Raw genomic sequence first — 19,600 nt, forward strand, 5'->3', positions numbered from 1 at the left:
CGCTAAGCTTTGAGCCAGCAGGTAGCCACAGAGCAGTAACCCTAGAGCCAATAGGTGGCCACAGATCAGTACATAGAGCCAACAGATGGCCACAGAGCACTAAGCCTAGAGCCAGCAGGTGGCCACAGAGCACTAAGCCTAGAGCCAGCAGGTGGCCACAGAGCAATAAGCCTAGAGCCAGCGGTGGCCGCAGAGCGCTAAGCCAGCTGGTGGTAACAGTCCACTTAACCTAGAGCTAACAGGTAGCCACAATAAGAGAGAACAGCTTAAAATGCAGTGGAACATCACATAAATATTATATTATTACTCAGATTCTCATATCACGGAGACGCAGTGAAATAAAGGCACCTTAACATCATCTTATGTATATGCTGATTTAATGATACCAACAAGTGGCTACATAGCTCAAAGTAAATTGCCAGCAGGTTGCCACAGATCAGTAATTCTGCTCTGTTACAGTCTCACAGAGCACAGTCTCCGTGGCGTAGTGTTAAGACGCTCGCCTGGCGTTCCGCGAGCGCTTTATCCTGGGTTCGTATTCTGGCCGGGGAGGCTTTACTGGGTGCAAATCCTTAACTGTGGCCTCTGTTTAACTCAACAATAACATGGGTACTTGGTTGTAAAAACGATTCATTGCGGGGGTCGTATTCCAGGGAACAAAGGATTAAGGACTTGCCCTAAACGCTACGCGTACTAGTGGCTGTACAAGTATGTAACAACTCTTGTATTATGTAAATGTATAAATAAAAAAAATAAAAAAATCTAGAGCTATCAGGTGGCCACAGAGCATTAAGCCTAAAGCCATCAGGAGGGGACAGTGCACTTAACTTAGAGCCAACAGGTAGACACAACGGGAGTGTAACAGCTTAAAAATATAGTGCCACATTACACTAATATTATATTAATTACTCAGGTTCTCATATGACCTGTTGGGAGACCGGTCGGCTGAGCGGACAGCACGCTGGACTTGTGATTCTGTGGTCCTGGGTTCGATCCCAGGCGTCGGCGAGAAACAATGGGCAGAGTTTCTTTCACCCTATGCCCTTGTTACCTAGCAGTAAAATAGGTACCTGGGTGTTAGTCAGCTGTCACGGGCTGCTTCCTGGGGGTGGAGGCCTGGTCGAGGACCGGGCAGCGGGGACACTAAAGGCCCGGAAATCATCTCAAGATAACCTCATATGACAGGGACTCAGTGTAATAAAGGCACCTTAACATTAACTTATGTAAATGCAAATTTAATGTTTTCCCAACTACATTGATAGCTTTTGTTTGATGGGGAGAAAATGCAAAAGTTTGTAGAGAAAACGGAAGAGAGGGAGAGGGAAGGGAAAGGAGAAGATGAAGGAAAAAGGGATAATGATTTGAGCTGCTACAGACAGGAGCTTTCAGCGAAGTTACTCTTTACATTTACCTGAAACTTTGTTTCGTGAGAATGTATACATTTTTACAGCGATGTATAATTTTATACAATGTAACAGTTTTTGGCCCTGGATAATATTTTTTAACCGTTTATGCCTCCAAAATCTAGAAAATGGTTATTATTTTAAGAAACTTGCGTTAGATCTAGACTTAGAGAGCTTAGGGAAGATGTCTAGGGCAAAGATCAAAGGCACAATTTAAAGCTTTAGGGTAATAATATTATTTTTTTCCCTTCATTGGAGGCATAACAAATTTGAAAACAACACACACTCAGCTACTCTTCCTAAGGCTTCCCAATCGTCAAGAAACTGTCGTCCTACAGTGGCATTAAACCTAACCTACTAGAGGACCCATAACAGAAAACAGGACATTAGGTCACTTAAGCGAGCCGCTTACATTTTCTAGTACGACTACTTTTGGTCTTAGGTAGACTATACGTCAAAATGCGACGTTCTATTATGAGGACGGCGTGACACGCTACCCAGGGGAAATGGCTGTAATGTTACAGTGTATTATGTAATGAGGTTGGTGTCAGGCTCTGTATTTTAATGAATTATTTCCGTTAAACACGATGGTGCAAAGTAGAACAACTTCACAGTACTCAGTGACACATTTAGGGTCACGTGACCATGTACTGACAGTGAGAGGAAACCAGTGACGTCATGCACTAAGCAGGACCCCCAGTGACGTTATGAAATAAGCAGGACCCCTCATTAATGTGAGGACTCTTACATGCGAATGGACTCACTACTGTGTGCAGTGATCATTGTAAGGCACTGTTAAACACCTGCTTTCTGGTTGTTTCTTGAATTCGGTGAATGAACGGCGGTGAATGACGTAAATGTGTAAACATTAGTCAGGAGGAGGAGGGGTGATGTCTCCATGACAATGGCGACGCATCTTCCCTTTAACCGGTATTTAAATACTGTACTACATAACTAGTGAATGAGAAAGAAATATCCAAAATCTGAACAATGTTGCAGTGTAACAAGTAGGATGACGTGTTGCAACATCATCATGCTTGTAAACTCTTTTTTTTTTTTTAGTTTAGAAAAATATTTCATTTCAAATATTGAATTCCATGAGCCTGGACCCGGGGCTGAGTGCATTGGCATTTTGACAATTTATCTTGCAAAATCTGCCTCGCTCGTGTTAATATAAATTATATTAACAGGGGTTTGGATATCACACATAAAGACGTCCGGATCTACCACTTTCGTGCTGTTTATTGATATAACCATAACCAGGCACTGCATCACCAACCTCAACAAGGCCCTGAACAACAACAACACCAGCCTCCACACCCTCAGCCACAACATAACCATAACCAGGCACTGCATCACCAACCTCAACAAGGCCCTGAACAACAACAACACCAGCCTCCACACCCTCAGCCACAACATAACCATAACCAGGCACTGCATCCAATGACAGGATAAGGATTTGGGATTAGACGGGGGAGGTGGTGGGGGCAATGGAATGGTGCACAGTAACTAAGTGAACCGACTTACTGACGACTGTGACAGTGGCCTGAGAATACGGTTCACAAAGGGGATATTAATAGGGTATTCATAGTATCAACACCAAATTTCTGGTGGAATAAAACATAAAAAATTGTGAACATGAAAGTTACCCATGAAGTCGGTATAGAAAACCACGAAAAGACGACCGTCTCAGTGTGGAAGGAAAAGCAGAGTATTATTGTTTATTACTTGTCAAATACCATTTTTTTATAAAACATAAATTTTTTAAATAATGTTTAATTAATAATATAAAAGTTAAACAAAGCCTCGAAAATTCTTATTTATTTTTAAAAGATTTAAAAATTTCTACACAAAACTCTACTCTCTTAATATTACCTAAAAAAACATTATTATTATAATAGAAAGTTCAACGTATTACTATATTATTAATTTAAAATAAAAAATTTTGAGTGTACATAGGAAAAAAATTGTATTTACAGTCATTAGTAAGTAGGCATCACTTAGCTACTGTGTACTACAGTTGTTAGTATTGTATAATACTTACAGAGTACCATGTTTTAAGGCCAGTGGTTGTCACAGAAACTCGGGTTTCAACAGGTTGTTGTTGTTAGTGTTTTGGTCAGGTGGCCACAGAGCACTAAGCCTTGAACCAACAGGTGGCCACAGATCACTAAACATAGAGCCAACAGGTGGGCCACATAGCACTAAAAATAGAGCCAACAGGTAGCCACATAGCGCTAATCTTAGAGCCAGCAGGGAGTCACTTAGCACTAAGATTAGAGCCAGCAGGTGGCCACATAGCGATAAGCTTTGAGCCAACAGGTGACCACATAGCGCTAAGATTGGAGCCAGCAGGTGGCCACAGAGCAGTTAACATTGAGCCAGTAGGTGGCCACATAGCGCTAAGCTCAGAGCCAGCAGGTAGCCACATAGCGCTAAGATTAGAACCAGCAGGGGGCCACATAGCGCTAAGCTTTGAGCCAGCAGGTAGCCACATAGCACTAAGCATAGTGTTAGCAGGTGGCCACATAGCGCTAAGCTTTGAGCCAGCAGGTAGCCACATAGCGCTAAGCTTTGAGCCAGCAGGTAGCCACAGAGCAGTAACCCTAGAGCCAATAGGTGGCCACAGATCAGTACATAGAGCCAACAGATGGCCACAGAGCACTAAGCCTAGAGCCAGCAGGTGGCCACAGAGCACTAAGCCTAGAGCCAGCAGGTGGCCACAGAGCAATAAGCCTAGAGCCAGCGGTGGCCGCAGAGCGCTAAGCCAGCTGGTGGTAACAGTCCACTTAACCTAGAGCTAACAGGTAGCCACAATAAGAGAGAACAGCTTAAAATGCAGTGGAACATCACATAAATATTATATTATTACTCAGATTCTCATATCACGGAGACGCAGTGAAATAAAGGCACCTTAACATCATCTTATGTATATGCTGATTTAATGATACCAACAAGTGGCTACATAGCTCAAAGTAAATTGCCAGCAGGTTGCCACAGATCAGTAATTCTGCTCTGTTACAGTCTCACAGAGCACAGTCTCCGTGGCGTAGTGTTAAGACGCTCGCCTGGCGTTCCGCGAGCGCTTTATCCTGGGTTCGTATTCTGGCCGGGGAGGCTTTACTGGGTGCAAATCCTTAACTGTGGCCTCTGTTTAACTCAACAATAACATGGGTACTTGGTTGTAAAAACGATTCATTGCGGGGGTCGTATTCCAGGGAACAAAGGATTAAGGACTTGCCCTAAACGCTACGCGTACTAGTGGCTGTACAAGTATGTAACAACTCTTGTATTATGTAAATGTATAAATAAAAAAAATAAAAAAATCTAGAGCTATCAGGTGGCCACAGAGCATTAAGCCTAAAGCCATCAGGAGGGGACAGTGCACTTAACTTAGAGCCAACAGGTAGACACAACGGGAGTGTAACAGCTTAAAAATATAGTGCCACATTACACTAATATTATATTACTCAGGTTCTCATATGACCTGTTGGGAGACCGGTCGGCTGAGCGGACAGCACGCTGGACTTGTGATTCTGTGGTCCTGGGTTCGATCCCAGGCGTCGGCGAGAAACAATGGGCAGAGTTTCTTTCACCCTATGCCCTTGTTACCTAGCAGTAAAATAGGTACCTGGGTGTTAGTCAGCTGTCACGGGCTGCTTCCTGGGGGTGGAGGCCTGGTCGAGGACCGGGCAGCGGGGACACTAAAGGCCCGGAAATCATCTCAAGATAACCTCAAGATAACCTCATATGACAGGGACTCAGTGTAATAAAGGCACCTTAACATTAACTTATGTAAATGCAGATTTAATGTTTTCCCAACTACATTGATAGCTTTTGTTTGATGGGGAGAAAATGCAAAAGTTTGTAGAGAAAAGGGAAGAGAGGGAGAGGGAAGGGAAAGGAGAAGATGAAGGAAAAAGGGATAATGATTTGAGCTGCTACAGACAGGAGCTTTCAGCGAAGTTACTCTTTACATTTACCTGAAACTTTGTTTCGTGAGGATGTATACATTTTTACAGCGATGTATAATTTTATACAATGTAACAGTTTTTGGCCCTGGATAATATTTTTTAACCGTTTATGCCTCCAAAATCTAGAAAATGGTTATTATTTTAAGAAACTTGCGTTAGATCTTGACTTAGAGACCTTAGGGAAGATGTCTAGGGCAAAGATCAAAGGCACAATTTAAAGCTTTAGGATAATAATATTATTTTTTTCCCTTCATTGGAGGCATAACAAATTTGAAAACAACACACACTCAGCTACTCTTCCTAAGGCTTCCCAATCGTCAAGAAACTGTCGTCCTACAGTGGCATTAAACCTAACCTACTAGAGGACCCATAACAGAAAACAGGACATTAGGTCACTTAAGCGAGCCGCTTACATTTTCTAGTACGACTACTTTTGGTCTTAGGTAGACTATACGTCAAAATGCGACGTTCTATTATGAGGACGGCGTGACACGCTACCCAGGGGAAATGGCTGTAATGTTACAGTGTATTATGTAATGAGGTTGGTGTCAGGCTCTGTATTTTAATGAATTATTTCCGTTAAACACGACGGTGTAAAGTAGAACAACTTCACAGTACTCAGTGACACATTTAGGGTCACGTGACCAAGTACTGACAGTGAGAGGAGACCAGTAACGTCTTGCACTAAGCAGGACACCAGTGACGTCATGTATTAAACAAGACCCCAGTGACGTCATGCACTAAGCAGGACCTCTCGTAAATGTGAGGACTCTGACATGCGAATTGATTCACTTTTTTTGCAGTGATCATTGTAAGGCACTGTTAAAAACCTATTAGGCGGTGAATGGCGTAAATGTGTAAACATCAGTCAGGTGGAGGAGGGGTGATGTCTCCATGACAACGGCGTCGCATCTTCCCTTTAACCAGTATTTAAATACTACATAACAAGTGAATGAGAAAGAAATGTCCAAAATCTGAATAATGTTGCAGTGTAACAAGTAGGAAGATGTGTTGTAACATCAACATGCATCTTAACTCTATGACCCAAGTATTAGGATATGTTGCAACATCATTATGCTTCAAAACTCTATGACCAAGTATTGAGATATGTTGCCACATCATCAATTTTCTAAACTCTATGACCCAAATATTAGGATATGTTGCAACATCATCATGCTTCTAAACTCATTTTTTAGTTTAGAAAAGTATTTCATTATGAATATTGAATTCCATGAGTCTTGACATGGGATTGAGTGCATGGGCATGTTGACAATTTCTCTTGGAAAATCTTCCTCTCTCGTGTTGATATCAATTATATTTACAGGGGTTTGGGTATCACGCATAAAGACGTTGTCCGGATCTTCCACTTTCAAACTGTTTATTGTTATAACCATAACCAGGCACTGCATCACCAACCTCAACAAGGCCCTGAACAACATCAACACCAGCCTCCACACCCTCAGCCACAACATAACCATAACCAGGCACTGCATCACCAACCTCAACAAGGCCCTGAACAACATCAACACCAGCCTCCACACCCTCAGCCACAACATAACCATAACCAGGCACTGCATCACCAACCTCAACAAGGCCCTGAACAACATCAACACCAGCCTCCACACCCTCAGCCACAACATAACCATAACCAGGCACTGCATCACCAACCTCAACAAGGCCCTGAACAACATCAACACCAGCCTCCACACCCTCAGCCACAACATAACCATAACCAGGCACTGCATCACCAACCTCAACAAGGACCTGAACAACATCAACACCGGCCTCCACACCCTCAGCCACAACATAACCATAACCAGGCACTGCATCACCAACCTCAACAAGGCCCTGAACAACATCAACACCGGCCTCCACACCCTCAGCCACAACATAACCATAACCAGGCACTGCATCACCAACCTCAACAAGGCCCTGAACAACATCAACACCAGCCTCCACACCTTCAGCCACAACATAACCATAACCAGGCACTACATCACCAACCTCAACAAGGCCCTGAACAACATCAACACCAGCCTCCACACCCTCAGCCACAACATAACCACAACCAGGCACTGCATCACCAACCTCAACAAGGCCCTGAACAACATCAACACCAGCCTCCACACCCTCAGCCACAACATAACCACAACCAGGCACTGCATCTAATTACAGGTGTGGGATATTTGGGCTTGAATCTGATTATTTAAATATTAATGTAGTAAATTAAATTACGAAGGACCACCCGCTTTTGTAGAAAAGAGGGAAACTGAGAATTTCTGATCATTAGATAATTCCTAGATGAAACCAGTAGCTATGGATAAAAACTAGAAATAAGATCATAATAATAATTAATGGGCTGTATTATTAAATGAATCAAACCTCAAACACCTACATTGGGGGGTTATTACTGGAGGTAAGTACGTCCAGGAATTAGTGTGGTTCGTTCACTAATTCAATTAATAAAAATCTAATCCTATAAAATAATATTGAAACTGTTATCATTACCAAAAGGAGGAACATAGATTATGAGCATAGTAATGAGTTACAGTAAACCACATATTAATCCCAAAGAATTCTGCACACAAATTGCAATAGAATCATAAAAAGGAAATAAATCTTAGCTTAATGAAGATTCCTTTAGAAAGCCATAGAAGTCCTCTTATTCTCCAGACTCGGTCGACTGACGAGTGGAACGGGTTAACATGGGGGAAGGCAGTATGAAGAATTCTTCTCTCGTGCTGCAAAACAAATAAATTTTCAGTAGCAACTGATTTGACTACTAAATCTATATTCAAGAATATTAAGAGTTACAGGTGACAAATTTAATCACCTGTTATTAGGTGTTATCGCGCGTCATAACGGACAATCACCCTGCTACTATCAAAACCTCTACCTGATGCATCACATAAAGGAATTTACTTAGCTGTGGGCACTGTGTAAGTATTAAGATTGCCGTGTTTCGCATCTCAGGCTCCGGCTAAGCCTATCCTGAATAATGATGCGTTCCGCTGGCTGGTCACGTGTCGTCAGGAACTAAGTCAAAGGGCTCCTTATTTGACACCAGCACTAGCTGAAGGTACTATCTGCAAGGTTATTCACGCCTCACAGTGGCGACTTTCATCTGAGGATGGATAACACCTGCCCTATTTGCTGGGCAATGGCGTCTTATTATGAGTACGGTAAGCGCAGGTCTGCTCTTGATCAGCTCTCCACGTGTACTGAGATGGCGTCCCTCTACCCACGCCGAGCCCGCGTTCATAAAACAAATTATTGTCTCGAACATTAATATTTCTCGCATTTGCGCTTGAAACGTTGAAGACTGGACGGGTTTATTATTTAGAGGAAGAAAATATTATTATTTACCAGTTCAAGAATAGTAAATATATAAGGGAGAGGAATTAATGTCTCCCCATGGCATTCATTGGTGACGATAACTTTATCACGAGATAGACGCTATGATTCCAACGCTCTATTCGGCTTTTAGTTAGAGATCAATTCGTCAGCAATTAGTTATCATACAGAATGCTTTAATTATGGAGAATCGAATATAATTCTCACATACATTGGATATAATGTGTTTACTGTAAGGAAATCTGACGCAATACTGGCGTCAGGTGACGTGAGAATTCTAGCCTACTGCACAGATGAATTATTAGTACATGAGAATTCTACGAGTTGTTAATTTTACTTACTACAATAATTAGTATGGTTAGTAATAAGTAATGAGAATACAACAATGTTGTATTTGGTGTTGGAAATATCCAACATAACTCCGGGGGGAGGATTCTAGGGTCGTAGTGTACTGTGTTGTACTGACCTATCCCGAAGTGATATTAAGATTAGTACATTAGTATGTTAATATGTTAGTATGTTAGTACACACATAACGAACGTCCCGGATTTATCAGGGACTTACAAGAACTTGAGTCTTGCTAATTACATGTCAAATGAAACATGTTGTTTGTAGCCTACACAATATTTAAAAAATTGTTCTTAGTTGAGAACTATAATAGGCTTGTAGTTTCCCTTAGTGGAAACATGTATTAAATATTGAAACATTAAATGATTAAGTTATCGGTAATCAGGAACGCTCGCAAAGCCCACAATAAACTCAACAACTAGGGTTGCAGTGACATGTAATGGTGTATTACGTAGCTGTTGAATCGTAGGTAAACTCAGAATAAGTTCCTAAGAACTGATAACACTATTGTATATTTATACAGTAAAGTGTTATTAGTCATTTAAAATCGAGGAGACTATGACACTACAGTAAGGTCACTTTCTAGGGTTGCAGTGACTTGTAACTATTGAGTTACTAGACAATAACATCACGCAGCATTATGATCACCTCAAATTCAAATGAGGAAGTTGAATTTAATGTGCACTGCCGTGCAGTAGTCATGCTGACTGATGGTACAACTAATTTGCTAACTAGCTAAAATAATAGAAAAGTAGAGAACTGAAAAGTTTATTCATTAAAATCAAGGAAAATTCTGAGTCGACAGTGAGATTAGTAGCCTAGTCGTTCTGACTTATGAGCTAATTAATTGGCAGCTCATAGGCTTGACACTGTAAACTGGTTAATACGAAATCACCTTTACATGAATTTGAGTTTATTAAATCAGTCTCTATAAGTATAGTCAACTGTAATTAATGGTGAGTACAGATTAGGCTAGTACTCAGTTGACACTAACTAAACTCCCTAAACCTACTTAAGTAAGTGACTAAGCTAATTGTGAACAAAAATGTACTCAAATTAACATTGTGAGCAGTATTGAGCTCATTAACAGGTCGAGCTATATTGAACTCGTGAACATGGTGAGCTACAGTGAGCTCGTCAACAGTGTTGACAGGGTGAGCTGCAGTGAGCTCGTTAGCAGTGCTAACAGGGTGAGTTACAGCGAACTTGTCAACAGTGTTGACAGGGTGAGCTACAGTGAGCTCGTTAGCAGTGCTAACAGGGTGAGTTGCAGTGAACTCGTCAACAGTGTTGACAGGGTGAGCTACATTGAGCTCGTTAGCAGTGTTAACAGGGTGAGTTGCAGTGAACTCGTCAACAGTGTGAGCTACATTGAGCTCGTTAGCAGTGCTAACAGGGTGAGTTGCAGTGAACTCGTCAACAGTGTGAGCTACATTGAGCTCGTTAGCAGTGCTAACAGGGTGAGTTGCAGTGAACTCGTCAACAGTGTTGACAGGGTGAGCTACATTGAGCTCGTTAGCAGTGCTAACAGGGTGAGTTGCAGTGAACTCGTCAACAGTGTTGACAGGGTGAGCTACATTGAGCTCGTTAGCAGTGCTAACAGGGTGAGTTGCAGTGAACTCGTCAACAGTGTTGACAGGGTGAGCTACATTGAGCTCGTTAGCAGTGCTAACAGGGTGAGTTACAGTGAACTCGTCAACAGTGTTGACAGGGTGAGCTACATTGAGCTCGTTAGCAGTGCTAACAGGGTGAGTTCAGTGAACTCGAATTAACGAGGTGGAGTTTTGTCATTCAATTATCATGGCGAGCAATATTAAGCTTGTACGCATGGTGAACGAGCACTCATATTATTACGTTAATTCTAAGGTGAGCTATATTAAGCTCAGGAAGCATGTTAATTAACAATGCTAATGTTTAACGATAACGCATTAAACATATTAGTTCTCTGGAAATTCGCTTACATATTAGTAAGTTTGCAAGTTTGTTCGTGCTGCGTTCCTACACTAAATAAGCAGAAACGAAAGAAAAAACAACTCAAACAATTAATGCAAATATTTATCACTAACTCTTAGTGCAGAAAACATGGTATTAAGGTTTTCTTGGCAAACCTTTAAGCGCAAGTATAGTGGACCAGTGGTCCTAGTGAATTTGTTACTAAATTCAGGAAATGCCAGTGGCATTTGAGTGCTAGATTCTCTAGCCTAACATTATTAATTACCTAGGGGGTACTAGATTCTCTAGTCCAACATTACAATTTAACTAGGAAGACTGAGTGTGGTCAGCTACTACTTGTCGAGAATAATTCTAGGTCTGTAGTGAATTCAATGGTTTGGTCGTTGTGACTTGTACTTGTTTGAGTATGGACCATTGGTTATCACTGAGAGCTATGAAACATCTCGGCGAGTATCAATTGCACTACATTCAATCTGAGTTTATTACTCAGCTGCGTTTCTCCCTTTAGCTTGCTGCTGGAGAATTGATTTGTTGCTGACTAATTTATCATTGTTGGCCGGCTTAGGCTTGTTCACATTCAGAACTTTACCAGTAAGTAAGTAGCCACCTGCTGATTGGAGCATATTCATTCCCAATCGTTTAACATGTCCAGTTATGAACTGGTAATAGTAGTCGGCTCCTACTAGTACATCTATATTGTTAAGGTGGTCAGACGTTAATTTGTTGTCAGCCAAATTAATTTCACGTTCCTGCAGGAAGTGGGCTGTGTACCCCAGACCCTTGATATGTAAGTCTAAAGGTATTTGATCTACAACAATGGCTTGGACAGCCTTGGCATGACTACCTAGTCGTACAAGCGGTTGAACTACTGAGTATTCATGGGTTCCTCGATTTATCATGGACCCTGACAAGTTTAATTTTACCTGTCCTATTGGTTGTAAATTAAGTGCCTCTGCTGCCCTTTGAGTAATAAAAGTTCTCTGGGAACCTTGGTCAAATAGTCCACGTATGGTGATCTTGGTTCCTCTGTTCTTCACTTGAAGTTGGGCAGTAGGCAAAGCAGCATCCACTTGAGATGCTTGTGAAGTTACGCTGTACACATCTCGCACCTTGCAACACTGTACTGGTGTAGATTCTCTACGTCCTATTCTAGGATTGACATAATTAGTCCTAACTAATTTGCACAGTGCAGCATGATGCTTACCCTTTCTACACCTATTGCAGGTGTTCAGTGGGGTGTCACAGCTGTTAACATTATGTGGTTTGAGACACCTAGTACATTTGTGTAACTGTTTGAGTCGTCTGACTCTTGTGTCTCTATTAGGATAATTAGTACATTTGTACAGATAATGTTTTTGATTGCAAAACAAGCATATTCCCCATCCTACAGATCGTTTAGGTGTTACCGGTTTAGGTAAAACAGTATTTGCAGGTGGTGATGGTTTTGCTGCTTGCATTTGCTTGTTATTTATTCTCTTGTGAGTACTTGGTGTACTCTGGGGAACCATTAACAGGCTCTTGGGAGTGCTCTTTGGACTATTAGGTCTCTTAGGAGCACCTGTTGGACTCTTAGGTCTCCCTGATGAATCAGTGTTTGACTGATTCTGGTTACATTGAGTATTAGCACCTTTGTTACCTAGTGACAGTGTCACTTTAGTAGTTTCAGGCAAGGAAACTGATGTAGGTACAGTTTTGGTGCATTCAGATTCAGCATTAATTGCTTGGTCTGCTGTATGATTGCTCATATTGCGCAAACCTGTAAATATATCCTGCATTGACAGGGTATTACCATTCTGGTATACATATAATTTATTAAGTGTGTCTCCAGACAATTTTCTTTGGATGATAATTTTAGTCATCCACTCAGTAGTTGGGTGATCCACCTCTTTACTGAAAGAATTTATCAGTGACTCAAGCTGAAAACTAAAGGTTTGTAAGGAGTCAACTGATTGCTCTGGTGAAGATAAATTTAATAATTGGTGCACAAGGTTTATAATAGTCTTCTCATTGTTAGCACTTACTTTAGAAGGCTGTTGGGAGCAATTGTGACCATTACTTGTGTTGCTTAAGGCTTCTTGCTTAGCCTCAGCTTTAATTATAGCTTCGACTGCTGCTGCAGCATTAGCTTTATCATCTTCTGGTTCAGATTCACTGATTATTGCAGCTTCACTTGTTTCATCTGCAGCTTCACTTGTTTCTCTGGGTTCTGGTGATAAGCTAGTTAATTCAGTAGCCTTATGTATTGAACTTATAGAATCCAGGGAACATTGAGAAGAGTGGTCTGAAATTTGATCAGACTCTGTAAACAAATCATCACATGAAGCGGTATTAGATGAGAGGTTAGAAAATGAAGGTTGAACTTCAGTTGTTGATCTTGTATAGTGATCAACATTGATTAGAGGATTCTCCTCGTCTTGAGTTAGTTCAGGTATTTCATCCGAACTGAGTGTTAACCTGGATACAGGTCTATTAATGAACTGATCTATCCACTCGGGAATATCTAGTCTCGCAAGCACTTTATCATATTGGTCTAACCTGGTTTGAACGATACATTCAAAGTCATCAAGCTCAGATTCTGTTAGACATAAGTCGTCTGAGACAGTATGACCGACTTGGAGTAAATTCCTGTGGGACTCGATTACAGTCTTGATATAGTCATATCTTTTGTTAGCGTTCCTTATGGAACTTGCTGTTCTGTAGGTGTAATCTGGGTCAGTTTCTACACAGTTGTCACATTTGATAAACTGTTTTCCTAGCTGGAGTTGAAGAGCTATCAAGAATCTTGCATTCCTTTCTAAAGGATTAATTCTTGCGGTAAATTGAGCCTGATAGGGCTTATGTAGCTAGTGGTATAGCTATGGTGTGCTCCTTGATGCACAGCAGGTATAATTATTGACAGCCTGATAGGGCTCATGTAGCTAGTGGTATAGCTATAGTCTGCTCCTTGATGGAGCAGCAGCAGGTATAATTATTGACAGCCTGATAGGGCTCATGTAGCTAGTGGTATAGCTATAGTCTGCTCCTTGAGGCAGGTATAATTATTGACAGCCTGATAGGGCTTATGTAGCTAGTGGTATAGCTATGGTGTCTGCTCCTTGATGTAGAGCAGGTATAAGTATTGACAGCCTGATAGGGCTTGAGGCTGGTTGTAATTTACCTCATTTAGAGGTTAGCTACCTACCTAATAATAAGCAACTAAGATTTGAGTGGTACCTTGGTCTCACTACAGGTGTTCCTCAGCTTAGCTCTTCTAAATCAGCCTCGGATGGGTAGTAGACTTACAGTAACACTCAAAAACATACATAGAAATATGCAATAAAATAATTACGCAATAAATGGTTAATCCCACCCTTGATAGGGTCAGCACAAAAGAATAATATATGTGTCACTAACTAGCTCAAGGCTAGTCGTGAGAATTTCTACTTGAGAAACTACATCTATGTTTAGTCTGTGCTTGTGCCAGATTCAACACAATCACAGCCTAAATTGCTACCTACTAAAGGTTGGTAAAGATTATATTATGGTGCAGTAATGTGCAAATAATTGTGCTGTGTTTTTGTTTTTTTTGTATTTTATATAATATACACTTCTGTAATTATGTGTATAAGAAATTAAATGAACACAAAAGAATTAATTGTGTTTGGCAAGTATTCTACTGCCGTAAATATTATCTAACTCCTGAATGTACTCCTATTGGTGGAATAAAATATTATCAGGGTTAGTAATGATTAACTAGTATGAGATCAGTAATTTATATTAGTATACTGGATCCCTAAATGTTAATGATCCACTGACTTGAGTGAATCAGTAATTTATAACATGGATTCAGGCTATAATGGACAGTCTGCTGACAGCCATATATTGAAACATTGGTATAGCCTAAATGGTTAACACTTAATTGGTGTTAGTGATTAATATAAGGTTATGAGCTGTTGCTCTTGGTGACCTAAAGATTCTACTTCAGTATGAAGTGTAGGTCTAAATGTTGTGGGTAATTGGCTATGACCCACTAAAGCTACGTATAAGGTAGCTATGTTAGTGTGATCTAGACTAACTGATGTGTTACACTGTTAGTTGACACAATTAATTAAATAGTTAGTCTAGCTTCTATCACACAAGGATTAGTTATTAATGGTTAATATTTTAATTATAGATTTAATGCCTATCCGGTTCGAAGGACCATAATGTGGGATATTTGGGCTTGAATCTGATTATTTAAATATTAATGTAGTAAATTAAATTTCGAAGGACCACCCGCTTTTGTAGAAAAGAGGGAAACTGAGAATTTCTGATCATTAGATAATTCCTAGATAAAACCAGTAGCTATGGATAAAAACTAGAAATAAGATCATAATAATAATTAATGGGCTGTATTATTAAATGAATCAAACCTCAAACACCTACATTGGGGGGTTATTACTGGAGGTAAGTACGTCCAGGAATTAGTGTGGTTCGTTCACTAATTCAATTAATAATAATCTAATCCTATAAAATAATATTGAAACTATTATCATTACCAAAAGGAGGAACATAGATTATGAGCATAGTAATGAGTTACAGTAAACCACATATTAATCCCAAAGAATTCTGCACACAAATTGCAATAGAATCATAAAAAGGAAATAAATCTTAGCTTAATGAAGATTCCTTTAGAAAGCCATTGAAGTCCTCTTATTCTCCAGACTCGGTCGACTGACGAGTGGAACGGGTTAACATGGGGGAAGGCAGTATGAAGAATTCTTCTCTCGTGCTGCAAAACAAATAAATTTTCAGTAGCAACTGATTTGACTACTAAATCTATATTCAAGAATATTAAGAGTTACAGGTGACAAATTTAATCACCTGTTACTAGGTGTTATCGCACGTCATAACGGACAATCACCCTGCTACTATCAAAACCTCTACCTGATGCATCACATAAAGGAATTTACTTAGCTGTGGGCACTGTGTAAGTATTAAGATTGCCGTGTTTCGCATCTCAGGCTCCGGCTAAGCCTATCCTGAATAATGATGCGTTCCGCTGGCTGGTCACATGTCGTCAGGAACTAAGTCAAAGGGCTCCTTATTTGACACCAGCACTAGCTGAAGGTACTATCTGCAAGGTTATTCACGCCTCACAGTGGCGACTTTCATCTGAGGATGGATAACACCTGCCCTATTTGCTGGGCAATGGCGTATTATTATGAGTACGGTAAGCACAGGTCTGCTCTTGATCAGCTCTCCACGTGTACTGAGATGGCGTCCCTCTACCCACGCCGAGCCCGCGTTCATAAAACAAATTATTGTCTCGAACATTAATATTTCTCGCATTTGCGCTTGAAACGTTGAAGACTGGACGGGTTTATTATTTAGAGGAAGAAAATATTATTATTTACCAGTTCAAGAATAGTAAATATATAAGGGAGAGGAATTAATGTCTCCCCATGGCATTCATTGGTGACGATAACTTTATCACGAGATAGACGCTATGATTCCAACGCTCTATTCGGCTTTTAGTTAGAGATCAATTCGCCAGCAATTAGTTATCATACAGAATGCTTTAATTATGGAGAATCGAATATAATTCTCACATACATTGGATATAATGTGTTTACTGTAAGGAAATCTGACGCAATACTGGCGTCAGGTGACGTGAGAATTCTAGCCTACTGCACAAATGAATTATTAGTACATGAGAATTCTACGAGTTGTTAATTTTACTTACTACAATAATTAGTATGGTTAGTAATAAGTAATGAGAATACAACAATGTTGTATTTGGTGTTGGAAATATCCAACAACAGGATAAGGATTAGGGATTGGACGGGGGGAGGAAGGAATGGTGCCCAGCAGCTAAGTTATCCTTACAAACTGACAATTTTGACAATGGTCTAAGAATACGGTACACAAAGGGGATATTAATAAGACATTCAAAGTATCAACATTAAATTTGTGGTTAAATGAAAAAAAAAAATGTTGGATATAAATGTTAATCATTAAAGAGGTATAGAAAACTACGACAATTCGACCATGCGAATGTGAGAGGATGAGCAGGATATTATAATTTATCAGATATTATATACAATTATTGTGTAATTAGAAATATTTTAATAATTTTTTACCAATATAAAATTAAAGAAAAGCCTATTATTTATTTTTAAAATTCTTTAATATTTAAAAAAAAATTATTACAAAATTTTACTGTCGATATTTTTTTATAAATTTTAGTATATATATAACGAAACTTATGTTAAGTTATTTCATTTTATATTCTAAAAATTTTGAGTGTACATTATGTTCATTAAGCTATGCAGTGTTCAGGGATCACTTATGGACTGTCTACTACAGTAGTCGTCGCAGTTGTTAGAGAGTGGAGGACACTTAGCTGCTGTGTACCATGTTCCGAGGTCAGTGGTTATCACAGAAACTCACTTTTCAACAGTTGATTCTTGTTGTTGGTGTTTCTGTCAAGGAGCCACAGAACACTAAGTATAGAGCCAGCAGGTGGTCACAAGGTACTTTGTCCCGGTGACACCATGCACTAAGCAGGACCGCAGAGACGTCATGCACTAAGCAGGACCCGTGATGTCATGCACTAAGCAGGACCCCAGTGACGTCATGCACTAAGCAGGACCCCAGTGACGTCATGCACTAAGCAGGACCCCAGTGACATCGTGCACTAAGCAGGAACCCAGTGACGTCATACACTAAGCAGGACCCCAGTGGCGTCATGCACCAAGCAGGACCCCAGTGACGTCATGCACCAAGCAGGATCCCAGTGACGTCATGCACTAAGCAGGACCCTTCATGAATGTGAGGACTCTGACATGTGAATGGACTCGCTGCTCTGTGCAGTGATCATTGTAAGACACTGAATCCAGTTACAGGATAAGGATTTGGGATAGGACTGGAAAGGAAGGAATGGTGCCCAGTAGCTAAGTGATCCCCACTTACTGACGACTGTGACAGTGGCCTAAGAATACGGTACACAAAGGGGATATTAATAAGGTATTCAAAATATCAACACAATTTCTGTTAGAATGAAACATAAAAAACTTCAATATAATAGCTACCCATTAAATCGGTGTAGAAAACCACGACCATATGTGTGCAGGATATTATTAATTATTACTTCTTATATATAATGAGTTAACAAGAAAATTAAATTATAATTAAAATTTGAAAATTCGTATAAAATTCAAATGAACTATAATTATTTTTCATAATTTTAAAGCACACTTTTAAATTTTAACATAAAATTTTATTATGTTAATTTTCTTTAATTATATAAAAAGAAACTTAAAATTCTATACGGCTGCAGAAATGTTATTTAAATTATAAGTGAAGAGAGCAACTATGAAACTTTGCTATCGGCAGCAGGCTGGAATCATATGGCTACTGTGTAATACGGTGATCGTCGCATTTCTTAAGTGTTGGGGACATTTAGCTACTGTGTACCGTGTTCTGAGGCCAATAGTTGTCAAAGAATTTAACCATTCAACAGGTGATTTTTAATGTTAGTGTTACGGTCAGGCGGCCACAGAGCAGTAAGCCTAGAGCCAGCAGGTGGCCACAGAGCAGTAAGCCTAGAGCCAGCAGGTGGCCACAGATCAGTAAGCCTAGCGCCAGCAGGTGGCCACAAAGGACGAGAACAGCCTTGATATTTAATGTTAAATTACACTATTGCACTTATATTAATTACTCAGGTTCGTCATTTAACAAAGACTCAGTGTAATAAGGGCACCCTAACATCATCTCATGTAAATGCTGATTTAATGTTTTCCCAACTATATTGACAGCTCTTGTTTGATGGTGAGAAAATGCAAATTCTTTTTGGTGGAGAGGTGTTACGGACCCGAGCCCAGCGTCCGAGCACGGAGCAGTGACGGCCGCGCCATCTGTGGGTCAGCTCCCGAAACCCCCTCCAAATGGACGACGCCACCTAGTAAGGACGAGATATACTGGACACAAGGGCTAGTTTCCCGTCCTGATCAGCTCATGACACAGCCGCTGCTGACCTCTGGTGAGGTGGAGCTTAGACAGCAACGCCATCTATGGAGTGGATACATCGGGCGTTTGTGTCTAAGCCTGTAAGTGACGTGCCCTATGGTGTCCCTATTACTGATGACGTGTCTGATTACAGAGTCGACCTGGGACTGCTGAATCGGACAGTGGATCAGTCTACCCAAGGCAGCCGTCTTGTCTCCAAGTATTTGCTGCAGCAGCTGTGAGTCAACCCCCGGATGAACACTGAGGTGTTAGCCTGCCTGTGACGTGGCAGCTGAGGGATTGTCGTACCCACTACTGACTGGTAGAGACGCTTAACCACTGGGGTATTGTGGTGAGGAGAGTGATCTGTGGGATCACACGAGGCTCCTGACTAGGGCTCGCAACCCTAGTATCGGTCGTGGAGTGGCCTACGCAGCGTTGCTGATTGGAACCTGCCAGCTACAGGCTGGATTTGTGGTTGACGGCCTCCACGACGGTGCCCCCAGTAGAATTGTGATTTGGCTGGCCTGTGGCCAGGGTAGACTCAAGAGAATCGAAGGATTTGTCGTGAGGCCACAAGAGGACCAAGAGCTTAGCATC

The sequence above is a fragment of the Procambarus clarkii genome, chromosome 59 (genome assembly GCF_040958095.1).
Source record: "Procambarus clarkii isolate CNS0578487 chromosome 59, FALCON_Pclarkii_2.0, whole genome shotgun sequence".
In the NCBI taxonomy this organism is placed as follows: Eukaryota; Metazoa; Arthropoda; class Malacostraca; order Decapoda; family Cambaridae; genus Procambarus; species Procambarus clarkii.